We start from the raw sequence: 13,539 nt of genomic DNA, 5'->3' as shown, positions 1-13,539 counted from the left end.
GTCTGGTCAGCAGCAGGAGTGAGGCAGGTTGTTTCGAAAGAAGGAAAATTGGCAAAGGGCCAAATGGGGGTGGGCAGTGCTAATTGAAGAGCTGTTTTATCGAGTTAACATAGCCATGCTAGGCCAAATGGCTCATTACTTCTCTGCTGCAGATTCTGTTCTCTGATTATGTTTGATTTTTGTAATGTCATGTCAACGCAATGTGTGGTTTAAAGTTTTGGCAAAGATCTGTAGCTCGGGTTGTGGGTGATGTTGGTGACTTGCTCGCCGAGCTGGGCTTGTTCTCGTTCAGACGTTTTGTCACTGTGCTGGGTGACATCATCAGTGGAGCCTCTGAAGAAGCGATGTTATTCTACTCCGCTTGGAATTTATGCTGTCTGGTCCGTTATGGTGAGTACTGTGATTTCCGGTTTTGACCTGTATAGGTTTGTATATGGGGTCCAATTCTACGTGTTTTTTGGTTGAATTATATGTGGAGAACCACGTCTCTAGGAATTCCTGTGCATGTCTATGTTTGGCTTAGGCTGCTGTGGTTACTTTATCCCAGTTAAACTGATGGCCTTCATTGTCTGAGTGTACGTATTATGCAAGCCAGATACAGGGTCAAAACTTGGGTGTGAGTTTGCTCGCTGAGCTGGAACCTTCCAGCTCAGCGAGCAAACTCACATCCAGAACCTCAACCTGAGCTACAAATCTTCTCAAAACTCGCTAGGGTCAAAACTTGCCCTTTCTCCTCTCTGAGTTCCCTATCAAAAGCTGCATCCTTTTTTTAAACTTATGTACGGATTGAGGGTATCACTGGCTAGGCCTGCATTCCTAGTTGCTCAGACAGCAGTTAAAAGTCAACCACATTGCTGTGGGTCTGGAGTCACATGAAGGACAGACCAAGTAAGGATGGCAGTTTCCTTCCCTAAAGGAGATTAGTGAACCGGGTGCGTTTTTCCTGTCAATCAACAATGAATTAATTCAACTTTTAATTCCAAATTTTTATTGAATTCAAATTTCACCATCTGCCATGGTGGGATTTAAATGCTTGTCCCCAGAACATTACCCAGGTCTCTTTAGTAATAGTCTAGTGATAATAGCACTGGGCCAACACCTCCTGTTTGCTGTAACCCCAACCAGACACATACCCACTGCAAAAAGATTTTTAAAGGAAGTTGTCATCTCAGCACCATCATGTCTATAACAACCCAAATTTAAACAAGTACAATGAAGCAGCGAAGGAAAATCCAATTTTATATTTCTTTTACTTAATCTTTGTCCATCGATCCTCTGCTATGCTGTTACTTGTATTTTGCCAGCTTGTAAGGGAGGCAGAAATCAGGACTTATTATCTTTTAATCATTTTCTGTATGCTTGAGTTTTAGAGACAAAAATGATGACTTGTTTAACTCAAGGATTCTAACTGGTATATTTCTTTACATTGAGTACATCATTAAACACATACTCATTCTTTTAAGCATTCAAACCCTTTTTTTTAACCAAGCCAGGAATGGAACAAAGAGAAGAGTCAGTTTACAACCTTCCAATGCGGTTGTGTGTTTGGTTTAATCAGCATCACTGGACTTTCTCTGCGAGGTACTGGGAAATAGACATTACCAGCAGCAGGAACCAATCTAAACTGTCTGAATAAGTGGTGGAGGCAGGTTCAACTGAGGCATTCAAGAGAGTATTGAATTTTGTTTTTGGACAGTAATGATGTAGAATGATATGGGAGAAAGGCAGGTAATTGGCACTAGATAATAGAACGGAGTCAGGCACAATGGGCTGAATGGCCTTTTTCTGCACTGTAATAATTCTGTCATTCTGTGACTAGAGGCTAAAACAATCAAACTTTATTTTTAAAATGTACAGTAATTTTTAAAAACTTGTTGTGTAAGTAAGGTTGCAACTCTCCAACACCATTATTTTGAGTGTTGCTAATCTATGCACAATAGGAATCTCTGTTTTTACATGATCACAGAAACAGATTCCTGGGTAAAACCTCCAGGCGGATGTACTCGGCCAGCTGTTCTGGTTTAGTAATGAAGATTACTTTTTTGGCGGTGTTTTCGTCCAACCTGGAAGATTGGAGTTGAGAAATGCTCACATTGCATGTCAGTTTAGCACTAAACTTCAGTAGTGACTCAGTGGGGACCACTTTCATCTCCTGAGTCAACAGGTTTTAATTTAAATAACCCCCCCACTCCCTAGAAAATTGCTCACAAAATCTGAGCAAAAACAGATTGGTGGAATGTTGCTTTTTGGATTGGAGGGATTGGTACTGGGTCCACTTTTGTTTGTCATTTATACAAATGATTTGGATGAGAATATAGCAGTCACAGTTTGTATGTTTGCAGAGGCCACCAAAATTAGTAGTATGGTAGTCAATGACAGGATTTATCTAAGATTGCAAAGAGATCTTGATCAATTGGGTCAATGGGCTGAGCAGTGGCAGATGGAGTTTAATTAGGATTAATGCAAGGTATTGCACTTTGTTAAAACAATCAAGGGCAGAACTTACATAATTAATGGCAGGGCCCTGAACAGAGTTGTCGAACAGACAGAAGTAGGGGTTTGGGTACGTAATTCTTTGAAATTTGCATCACGTGCAGACAGGGTAGCTAATAAGATGTTTGGCATAGTTGCCTTCATTGCTCAGTACTTTGAGTATAGGAGTTGGGACATCATATTGAAGTTGTACAGGACATCGGTGAGGCCTGTTCTGGAGTACTGAGTGCAGCTTTGGTTGCCCTATTATGGAAGGATTCTATTGAAGTGGAGAGGGTTCAGGAAAGATTTTCCAGGATGTTGGCAGGAATGGAGGGTTTTAGTTATAAAAATAGGCTGGGGCATTTTTTCATGGGAGCATAGGAAGTTGAGGGTTGACTATATAAAGGTTTATAAAATTATAAGGGGCATAGATAAGGCAAAATCAAGGGTCAATAGACAGTAGGTGCAAGAGTAAGCCATTCAGCCCTTCAAGACAGCACCACCATTCATTATGATCATGGCTGATCATCCACAATCAGTATCCTGTTCCTGCCTTATTCCCGTAACCCTTGATCCCACTATTTTTAACAGCTTTATCTATCTCTTTCTTGAAAGTATCCAGAGAATTGGCCCCCACTGCCTTCTGGGGCAGAAGTCTTTTCCTAGGGTGTAGAATTTCAAGGCTGGGGGCATATTTTAGGGTGAGAGGAAGAAGATAATAAAAGGACATGAGGGGAAACTTTGTTTTACACAGAATGGTCTGCGTGTGGAATGAACTGCCAGAGGAAGTGGTTGATGTAGGTACAGTCACAACATTTAAAAGGCATTGGATAAGTATATGAATAGGGAATGTTTAGGGGGATATGGGCCAAGCACAGGCGGGTGGGACTAGTTTAGTTTGGGAACATGATCAGTATGGACCAGTCAGACTGAAGGGTCTTGTTTCCATGCTGTCTGACTCTAGGGTAGAACTCCAGGGTAGAAATGAGGAAATGCAGCAATGCTGGGTTTCATTGTTCACACCAGGATCCTGTCTCCTCTTCCCAGTGAAGATACAAGATCTGCAGGCACAATTTTGAATTGCAGGATTCTCCCCAGTGTCCTATCTGACATCTTGATCTCAGTATTTTCTAATCACCCTGTTCAGACATGTTGTCATATACCTCTGGAGCAGGTGGAACTTGACCCTGGGTCTCCTGGCTCAGAGGTAAGGACACTACCATTGGCTACAGGAACCTTCCAAGATTTCCCTACCAACATTGGTAATAATAAATCAGTCTATACGATCAATATCACCAAGTAATGTGTGCCTTCAGTGTACATATTAGCTGCTGAGTCCTGTGGGGTGACCACCAGTCAGATGTGTTCATTTGACTGGATGGTGCTTTGGGACATGAAATTTCTATAAAAATGCAACTTTTTCTCTGAAGTGATTTGGTCCATCAGTTAGTAACTCTGTTATCTCTGAACTCTCAATCAGGACCGACACTCCCAGTGCAGCATGAAAGGTGTGTTGCGCTGTCAGAGGTGATGTCTTCTTGACTAGAATTAGAACCTTCTGCCCTGGTGCAAATTGTAGAAGAACACAGTAGGGGGGTGGGGGAACAGGGGAGTTCTCCTGCATCACCACAGAACTCCACCAAAAATATAATTGACTGGTGTTTGGTTTCATTTTCTGTCTGTGCACAGTTGGTTGCTGTAACTGCCCGCATAATTACACTGTCTGCACTGGAAAACGGCTATCTCTTTGGCTGTGGTGTTTTGCACCACCGTGAGGATCAGAAGTGAACCATGAGTACTTTCTTGGTACATTCCAAGTGTCAGATCTTTTCAGCAATGATTCAGAAATAGATGTTCCTCCTTTAGGAACATCTCCCATTTGTACGTACTTTTTTTTTACCAAGTATGAGTGAGTTATGGTTGGCCTTGTCCAAGAGAATGGCAATGAGGCATGAAAGAAGAAAATTTATAAGAGGTAATGAACTTGTCATCAACTCCTACCATAGTATAAAGGGTTATTGCTTAATTTGTCTACTTTGTTAATGACATAAGAGATTGTATGACCCCACCCCCTGGAGAGAGACCTCCTACAAAGCTGACCTTGTCAATAGAAGAATGCATCATCAAAAGGTAAAGCTACCAGCAACCCCATTTGACTATTGAACATGACCAAGGACACAACCTCTTCCTAAGACCCTGCTACCACAATAACGGACTCTTTTTGTCATTTGTGGGAGCTTGCAGTGTGTAGATAATCGGGATTGTTTCCCACATTAAATCTGTGGCTACAATTCAAAAGGAGTTCTTCTGAATCGCTGTAAAGTAATTGGGAATGTTCTGACAACGTGAAGGCTGCTGTAGAAGTGCTGCGATATGTTCTGTGTACGTAGTGAAGTGAAGGGGAGATTAACTGTGGCAATAAAAGCAAAATACGGTGTTTGGAATTCAGACTGTCACTGAATATATTCAAAACTGAGTTCGTCAAGGGGGTAGACAAAGGAAGTGGAATTGAAACCTTGATGAAACCAGCCATGATCATATTGTGCAACAGACATGAGGGCTGAGCGGCCTAACCATGCTCCTTAGATTCCACAGGAGTGAGATATAACCTTGGACCCAAACCCCACCTTCTTATCTCCGATCCCTCCCAGCAATGACATAGCTGCCTAAAGATGGTTTTATTTGTAAGAAAAGAACATACCAACTGCGTATAATTACCCAGCAGCCGCTGAAAAGCACCGGTGGGTTAACGATGAGCCAAATACCTAGTCGCTCTGGGTAATAATTGGAGAGCAACCAAATTAAATTCTTAACAAATTGGTAATCCATGCTATTCATTGAAAAGTCTTTCATGTCAAACACAATGCAGAAGTTATCACAGACGTCGTCATCACACTGACTGCCTGCTGTTTCCTGTGGAGTACAGAAGATGTTAAAAGATATGGCCATTTTATTAACTCTCTGTATTAATCTTCAGCCATATCACCCCTTTCTTGAATGCATAAACAATAATTCCATCTGCCTGTTCTCCAATAGTTCATCCAAGAAACCAATCTGTGTGTGCACGATGTAGCCAATAGGCTGCATCTTAATCCTACACTGCAGCAGATGGGTTAACAGCTAAGTATCTATGAGGATTATGGGAAAAACTGGACAACTTCACAACAGCAGTAGTCACTGGCTGAACCAGGCACTGCTTCTTAAACAGGAATCTGGTTATAAAGGTGTTAAAAGACTGCTTGGCCTTCATAATTATCAAGGCTACTAAATTAGGATCAGGAGAGAGGACAATGAGCCAGGTCTATGTTGTCTATACAATCCCTGGATAGATGATCTTAAAGTCACAAGTGTCCTGGACAGGAGGCTAACTTTCATGAGAAAACATACAAAACTAAGTGTTTTGAACACATAAGCAGTGTAACCTGGGAACTATTATTGCAGAAGCCAGACTCTGAACTTTGAGTTCAGAGATGAAGGGCAGACCCAGCTGAGTGACTGAAACCTGGGCAGCTCTCCCTCACCAGCGTGGGTCATACCTCAGTCTCAGTGATGAGTCTGAGGCAGCTTTGTTTTGCAACCTGATAAAATTTATCTTGCATTGTTCAATGGATTAAGTGACAAATAAGTACGTAGATTGCAGGAACGGGACAGGTTGTAATCATTGTGTTGAGTAATGGACAAATGTGTCTTGTCTCTGGGCTTATATTTATATTTGCAGGTGGAGTGGACTCAGCATTCCCTGGATAACCTTCACACTGTCCTCCTCTTCCTCTGCTCAGCTTTTCCACAATCTTACAGTGGGATGGCCAGATGGAGAAACCAGGAAACCTTGCCACTGACACATATTGGTCCAGCTTTTCTTGTATACCTCAAAACAGTTCTATAGTAGAACCAGAACATTTGCTTCCAAGTATTACTGTTTTTACCTTCAGGAGGGTGAGGCCTAGGAGTTGGCTGGGCCTCCATTGCCCCACCTGATGTCCTAAGTGAATAATTAATGACTAATAGGTTCTAAAGAGAATCATAATGTTGGAACATTAGCAGATGCTGGCAGACCTGCTGAGTTTCTCCAGCACTCTCTGTGTTTATTTAACAACCATTTGGGGTTGTTTGCGACCGAACCTCAATTTTCAACATGGTGGGAGGAGTTCAGGAGGTATTGGAAGTGGAGGAGGAATGGACCATGGTGTCCCAGAGGGAACAATCTTGTCATTTCTGTGTCCATTTCTGTGGATAGGCTGACCACCGATGTCCATCAGAAACCTACTAATTCCCACAGATACTTTGACTATCCATCCTCACGCCCAGCTTCCTGTGAAGGCTCTATTCCATTCTCCCAGTTTCTCCATCCTATCCCTTTCATGATGATGCCACCTTCTGCAGGGGGCTTCAGAAATGTCCATTTTCTTCCTCAGCTGAGAATTTCCCACCACTATAACTGGCAGGTTTCTTAGCCCTGTGAGACCCATCTCCAATGCTTCCACCCTCACTCCTTCTCTTTTGTCCCAAAACAATGATAAGGTCCCCAGTCCTCACTTTCCACCCCACCAGCCTCCGCAGCCAACGGATCATCAGATCTGCTACTTCCAGTTGGATGCTACCACCAGACACATTCCCTTCTCATTCCTTGTAAGAATTTCACAGGACTGTTCCCCAACTCCTACTCCGCTCCCAAAACCTCCCCATATTCCCCGGCACCTTCCCATGAAATTATAGGATGTACAAATCCTGTCCATTTACCTCCTTCCTATCCAAGATCCCAGACACAGCTTTCAGGCGAAGCAGCAATTTATCTGTACTTCATTTAATCTAGTCTACTGTATTCACTACTGCTCACAATGTGGGTCTCCTCTACATCAGAGAGACAAAATGCGGACTGGGTGACCACTGTTCTGGACACCTATGTTCTGTCTGCAAAAATGACCCTGAGTATCCTACCACTTCAACTCATCGCCGTGTTCCCATGGTGACAATCGTCTCAGGCCTGGTGCAGTGTTCCAACACAAACCGGACGAACAGCATCTCATCTTCCATCTAGATACCTTACAGCTTTCAGGGCTCGACACTGAGTTTAACAATTCCAGCATGTGAACATTCTCCTCCATGTTTGTTAGCTTCACCCTATATCCCGAGAGCCTGTTATATCTGGATTGCTTCCAGCACAGCCAACCCATTTCCAACCACTTACACTTCTCACTGGTATTCTTACTCAGCATTTCTCTCTCACTCTCTGCTTATCATCAGCTATCTCCTTATTTGCCAATCCCTTGATTTTCTCTCTGTCTCTCTTTGCTTTACTAGGATGTTGCCTGGTATGGAGGGAAGGTCTTACGAGGAAAGGCTGAGGGACTTGAGGCTGTTTTCATTGGAGAGAAGGTTGAGACGTGACTTAATTGAAACATATAAAATAATCAGAGGGTTAGATAGGGTGGATAGGGAGAGCCTTTTTCCTAGGATGGTGACGGCGAGCACAAGGGGACACGGCTTTAAATCGAGGGGTGAAAGATATAGGACAGATGTCAGAGGTAGTTTCTTTACTCAGAGAGTAGTAAGGGAGTGGAACGCTTTGTCTGCAACGGTAGTAGATTCGCCAACTTTAGGTACATTTAAGTCGTCATTGGATAAGCATATGGACGTACATGGAATAGTGTAGGTTAGATGGGCTTGAGATCGGTATGACAGGTCAGCACACCATCGAGGGCCAAAGGGCCTGTACTGTGCTGTAATGTTCTATGTTCTATGTTCTCGCTATAACTGGCAGGGTTCTTAGCCCTGTGAGACACATCTCCAATGCTTCCACCCTCACTCCTTCTCTTTTGTCCCAAAACAATGATCGCTCTGGGCACCATTTCCATGTACTCTATTCACTCCCCACCTCACATTATCATCATCAGTGTAAATACCACCCCTTCCCAATTATCCAGTTCTGTCAAAGGGTCACTGGACTTGAAACATTAACCCAGTTTTTCTCTCCGCAGACGCTGCTGGATCTCAGATTTTCCAGCAATTTCTGTTTCTGTTTCAGATTTCCAGCATCCGAAATGCTTTTTTTTAATCAAATGAAGGCAAATAGGTGGAAAGGACGAACACAAATTCACACTATACGGTCTTATCGAATTCCCTCATACACTTAGAGAGAGACAGGAGAATAAATATTTTAGAAACTAAACGGCAGTAATAGTAGAGGATATCAACATCCTACTATTAATTTAGATAATCTATTTGTAAAAGGTACAGGGGACACAATTTTATACTGTGTTCAAAGACCTTTTAACCAGTACATAACAAATCCAATTATAGATGTGGCAGTTCTGTGCTTAGTCTTAGGGAATGGATTGGAATAAATGGCAGGTTATCAATTGAAGGGCATTTTTATAGCAGAGATCATAATTGAGTTAGTACGGAAAAGGATAAGTCAAGGAATAAAAGTTTTAACATGTCAAGAGACCAGTCTTATGATGTGATGTTGCAAAACTTTGGTTACTCAAAGGTAAGTCAGTGAGAGACCAGTGTGAGGTATACAAGTGGAGATGGAATAAAAACAGAAATTGTTGGAGAAACTCAGGGAATCTGGCAACACCCATGGACAGAAAATAGAGGCGACATTTCAAGTCCAATGTACCTTCTTAAGAAGGATCTGAGGGTACTGATGAAAGGTCACTGAACTTGAAATGTCAATTCTGTTTTTCTGTCCACAGAAGCTGCTGAAATTCTCCAGCGATTCCTATTTTTGTTTCAGATTTCCAGCATCCGCAGTTCTTTGTTTTATTCTGAGGAGGATCTGGAGTTCAGAATGTATCTGTTTCCGTAGAGAGAAACAGCACTCCCACCCTTGCCAGATGTCAGGAGATATGCAAGATTGAAATGGGCAAATTAAAGAAAACTTATATCATTTGACTTGAGAGTACAGTACCACAAGGCACCTTGAAGAGTTTAAAATGTGTAGGGAAGGAAATTAGGACAGCAAAGAGAGGGTACAGAAAAATATCAGCAAGTAAGTTCAAGTAATATTGGCAAGATTTACTATGGAAAGAGTAGGGTCTATGAGAAACCAAAAACTTTACATATATGTGGAGGTTCAAGATGTGAGCATGGTTCTGAACAAAGAAACATATATGTTTTCACAATAAGAAAAGCATGAATCAGACATTGTAGATAAGGTGAAGACCTGTAAGATATTGGATGGGATAAACATAGTGAGGGATGACTATTAAGGGCCTCAGCATCCCCGGTCCAAATGACATATAATTCTGGGCTGCTTAAGGAAAGAGACTCTGACAGTCACTTCCCACTCCTCACTTACCACCGTCCTGCTGCTGAAGGATAGCCAATGTTCACAGTTGTTTGAAAAAGGAGAAAGCAATAAATAGAGAGATGACAGGCCAGTCAGCACTTCTTCACTGGTGGGCAAGTCATTGGAAAAAATTTTGACAGAAGGAAGATTAATCAGGGGCAGCCAAGTATGGATTTGTTAAGGGGAGGCTCTGTCTGACTTAAGCAGATTGAGGAAGTGATATGAAATGTCACTAAGGGCAGCACATTTAATGTAGTCAATGTGAACTTTAGCAAGGCTCTTAACAAGGTTCCACATGACAGACTGGTCAATAAATACAAAGCTCATGAAAACAAAGGGAAGGCTGGATCCAAAAATTGGTGAGTGGCAGGAATCAAATAGTTGTGGTTGATTAGTGTTTTACAGTGGTCAGTGCTGGATTCCTTACTACTTACTGTTTCCAGTGTGAATCAATGATTTTAACTTGATAAAATATTTTGGGGCATGATAAAGTATTTCACAGATGATTTTGGCTGAGTTATTGATAGTGAGGAAGGCAGCAGTAGACCACGGGAAAACATCAATGGGCTGCTCTGATAAGCAAAGCATTGGCAAATGGATTTCAATCCAGTGAGTTTGAGCAAAGGCAAGTGAGGAAGTAAGAGATTTGACTATAAATAGTAGGATTCTGAAAAGAGTAGAGATCTAGAGGATTACTGAAATGCATTCCTACAAATCTCCAAAGACCAAAGGACAGTGGAGGAGGTGGTTAAGGGAGTATTTCCTGTATTCATGGAAACATACTGTACTGAAGAGATCCTCCAATAGATCAAGTGTATGGTAGCTGAGACTTATAGTATAAGATAGGAGATTACCCTAGTACTGAAAAAAACTCTACTTAAACTACAGATAAATGACTCTTCAGATTACTGATCAACACATTACTGAAAGGATATGCTGACAGTAGAGAGGATAGAGATGAGATTTATGAGAATTTTGGCTGGGCTGATATTTTTACTGATCAAGAAAGATTGGACAGACTGGGATTTCTTTTCTTTGGAACAGAGGAGGCTGACGGGAGATTGAATTGATGTCCGTAAGATTGTTAATGGCCTACATAGAGTGGATAGGAAGCATCTATACCCAGAGATGCATAGGTTCAAACTGACTGGGGTTAGGATTAAAGGAGAATTGAGGAGAAATTGTTTCACCCAAATCTCACGGTGTGAAAGGCTGGGATAGAGGCAACATTAAAACATTAAGATTAAAAAAATACACTTGGACATGCTGTAGAGGTGCTGCAATCAACAGGGCTGCAGTCTAAAAGCTGGAAGGAAGAATTAGGCTGGACGGTTGTGTTTTTTAGCTGATGCAGACATAATGGACCAAATGACCTTCTTCTATACCATTCAGCATTATATGTCCTTTGACTCAATGCGGGTAGCTATATATTAACCACTATTTAAAATGTAGTTCAGGTACTCAATGTTCAATAGTTTTAACAAGCACTTAATATAGGGGTAAAATTCTTATTAAATTGGAGTATTTAAAATGTTCCCAACATGTATTTTTGGGCATCAAATCTGAACTCACCAAAAGATATACAATGAACTTCATAAGACTTTGCAGGTTCCGATCCTTTGCATGATGGAGTTTGGCTGTTACCAATAAAATGGGCCTGAGGGAAGAAAATTACACAGTAACTTTACTTTCTTTGATTTAACTGTGTGATAACTGGGTGGTTAATTGTATTCAGTTGATTGACATTCATTTGGAATTCACTTGTATTCTTAGGGTGGGACGTGGGTCTTTTGGTGCAATGGGTAGTGTTGGGTATGGTCTGGGCCAGAAGTTCTGGGTTCAAGTCCCACCTCAGGACCTGATGACAACAGAGAATGAGGCCATGCAGATTATCAATCTCCAAATCATCGTAACAGGCTTCTGGCAGGCAGCTGTCTCACAATACATATAAATATATAAACATAAAACCAAGGATAATTTTGGGGGAACAAAAGAAAATAAAAGGCACTGTTTGGCCTTAAAAAAGCAGCAAACTCAAATACCCTCTTGTGGCACAATGATAATGTTTAAAAAGCAAAATAATAAATATGTTTTGAAAGAAGTAGCCTTTCTTGTAAAAAAATTGAATGGGACTTTGCAGGTCAGCTGGAACTGTGTGGGAGCCACGGCATAACCGTCTCCCTTGCACAGTTTCCTGCCATGAAGAAGTATTATTCTTATTCTGAAGACCTCTCTGTATCCACATACTTGTGCTCCTGTGTGTAGGAATTGACTGAGATAACAAGGTGTAGAGCTGGGTGAATACAGCAGGAAGGGTTCAGAAGAAGGGTCTAGGCCTGAAACGTCAGCCTTCCTGCTCCTCTGATGCTGCTTGGCCTGCTGTGTTCATCCAGCTCTACATCTTGTTATCTCAGATTCTCCAGCATCTGCAGTTCCTACTATCTCTTAGATATAACTCTTATGCTAAAGGGATGAGGAGAAATCACATACATAGGACTGAGTTGGATGATCGGTCATGATCATATTGAATGGTAGAGCAGGATCAAAAGGCCAAATGGCCTATTTTCTCCTATTTTCCGTGTTTAACTATTTAGATAATGGCCCTTTGTTTTAGAGTTTTTTTTTTCTCTCCTGTTTTCTATTAATGAAAGAATCCAGTTAATAAAGAGTGAGGATACCTGCCTGCCAGCATTGTCTTTCTCCTCCAGCAACACTGCTTTCCCGCTTCTCAGTTCATTCTTGATATCAGAGTCCTCAACAGTAATCGAGTCAACGCCAAACTCCTTCCTCCATTTCAGGTAACGGAGGATTGCATTGAAGGCCTGATCCACAGATCGGAAAGCCCGCAGGAACCTCGCAAATGCCTTGTCATTCAGATCCTGCAAAACATCACTCAATTCTCAGGCACACATTCTTTGATACAGCCCATTTTCTTTCCTCTCTCCTTCTCAATGATTTATGACTGTCTACTCCACAGAGTATTGGCAACCCCCATGGTCAGACAAAATGCATGCACCAGTAGGGTTTCTGACACCCTGAAGGCTCATAGACCATCCTTCCATGCAGCCAATTTTGGACAAAAACCATAGGTTGGTCTTACAAGTGTGTTTCAGTGAGCTTTGGCTCAGTGGTTAGCACTCTCATTTCTGAGTGAGAAAGTATGGGTTCCTATCCCATTCCAGACACACGATCATACAATCTAGTCTGGCATTCTGCTCCAGTATTGAGGAAGCACTGCACTCTCAAAGGTCCAATCTTTTGGTAGAGATCGTCAGCCAAAACCCTGACTGCCCTCTCCAAGGCATGTATAAGAATTTCCACAGCATTGTTTCAAAGGAGAGTAAGGCAGCTCTCCTTTGTAGGAGTAGCGATTCTTCTTCACCAGTACCTAAAAGAGATCATCAGCACATTTATTTCATTTCTGTTTAGGGAAGCTGGTCCAAAATTGTATACTTGGCTGCTACGTTTTCTCCAACAGACATTACACTTCCTAATGACTTTGTTGACTCTAAAGCACCTTGAGATATCCTGAGGTCACGAAAGACACTGTTATAAATGAGAGGGTCTTTCTTTCATTGGACTCGATGTGTAAAACGTCTCTCAGTTTACAAAGTCCATCAACAATTAATATTTACTCTCGATTATCCAAAACCTAAAGTTCACACAAGATATTTTCATTGAAGAATTCAAAGGTACAATTCACAAGCCTAGTCCTACCTTTGGAAATGTGTTGATTATACCCTGAAAAAGAAAATAAACAAAATTTAGAT

Source organism: Stegostoma tigrinum, chromosome 13, assembly GCF_030684315.1.
Source record: "Stegostoma tigrinum isolate sSteTig4 chromosome 13, sSteTig4.hap1, whole genome shotgun sequence".
NCBI classification, from domain to species: Eukaryota; Metazoa; Chordata; class Chondrichthyes; order Orectolobiformes; family Stegostomatidae; genus Stegostoma; species Stegostoma tigrinum.
This window is presented reverse-complemented; position numbering follows the sequence as displayed.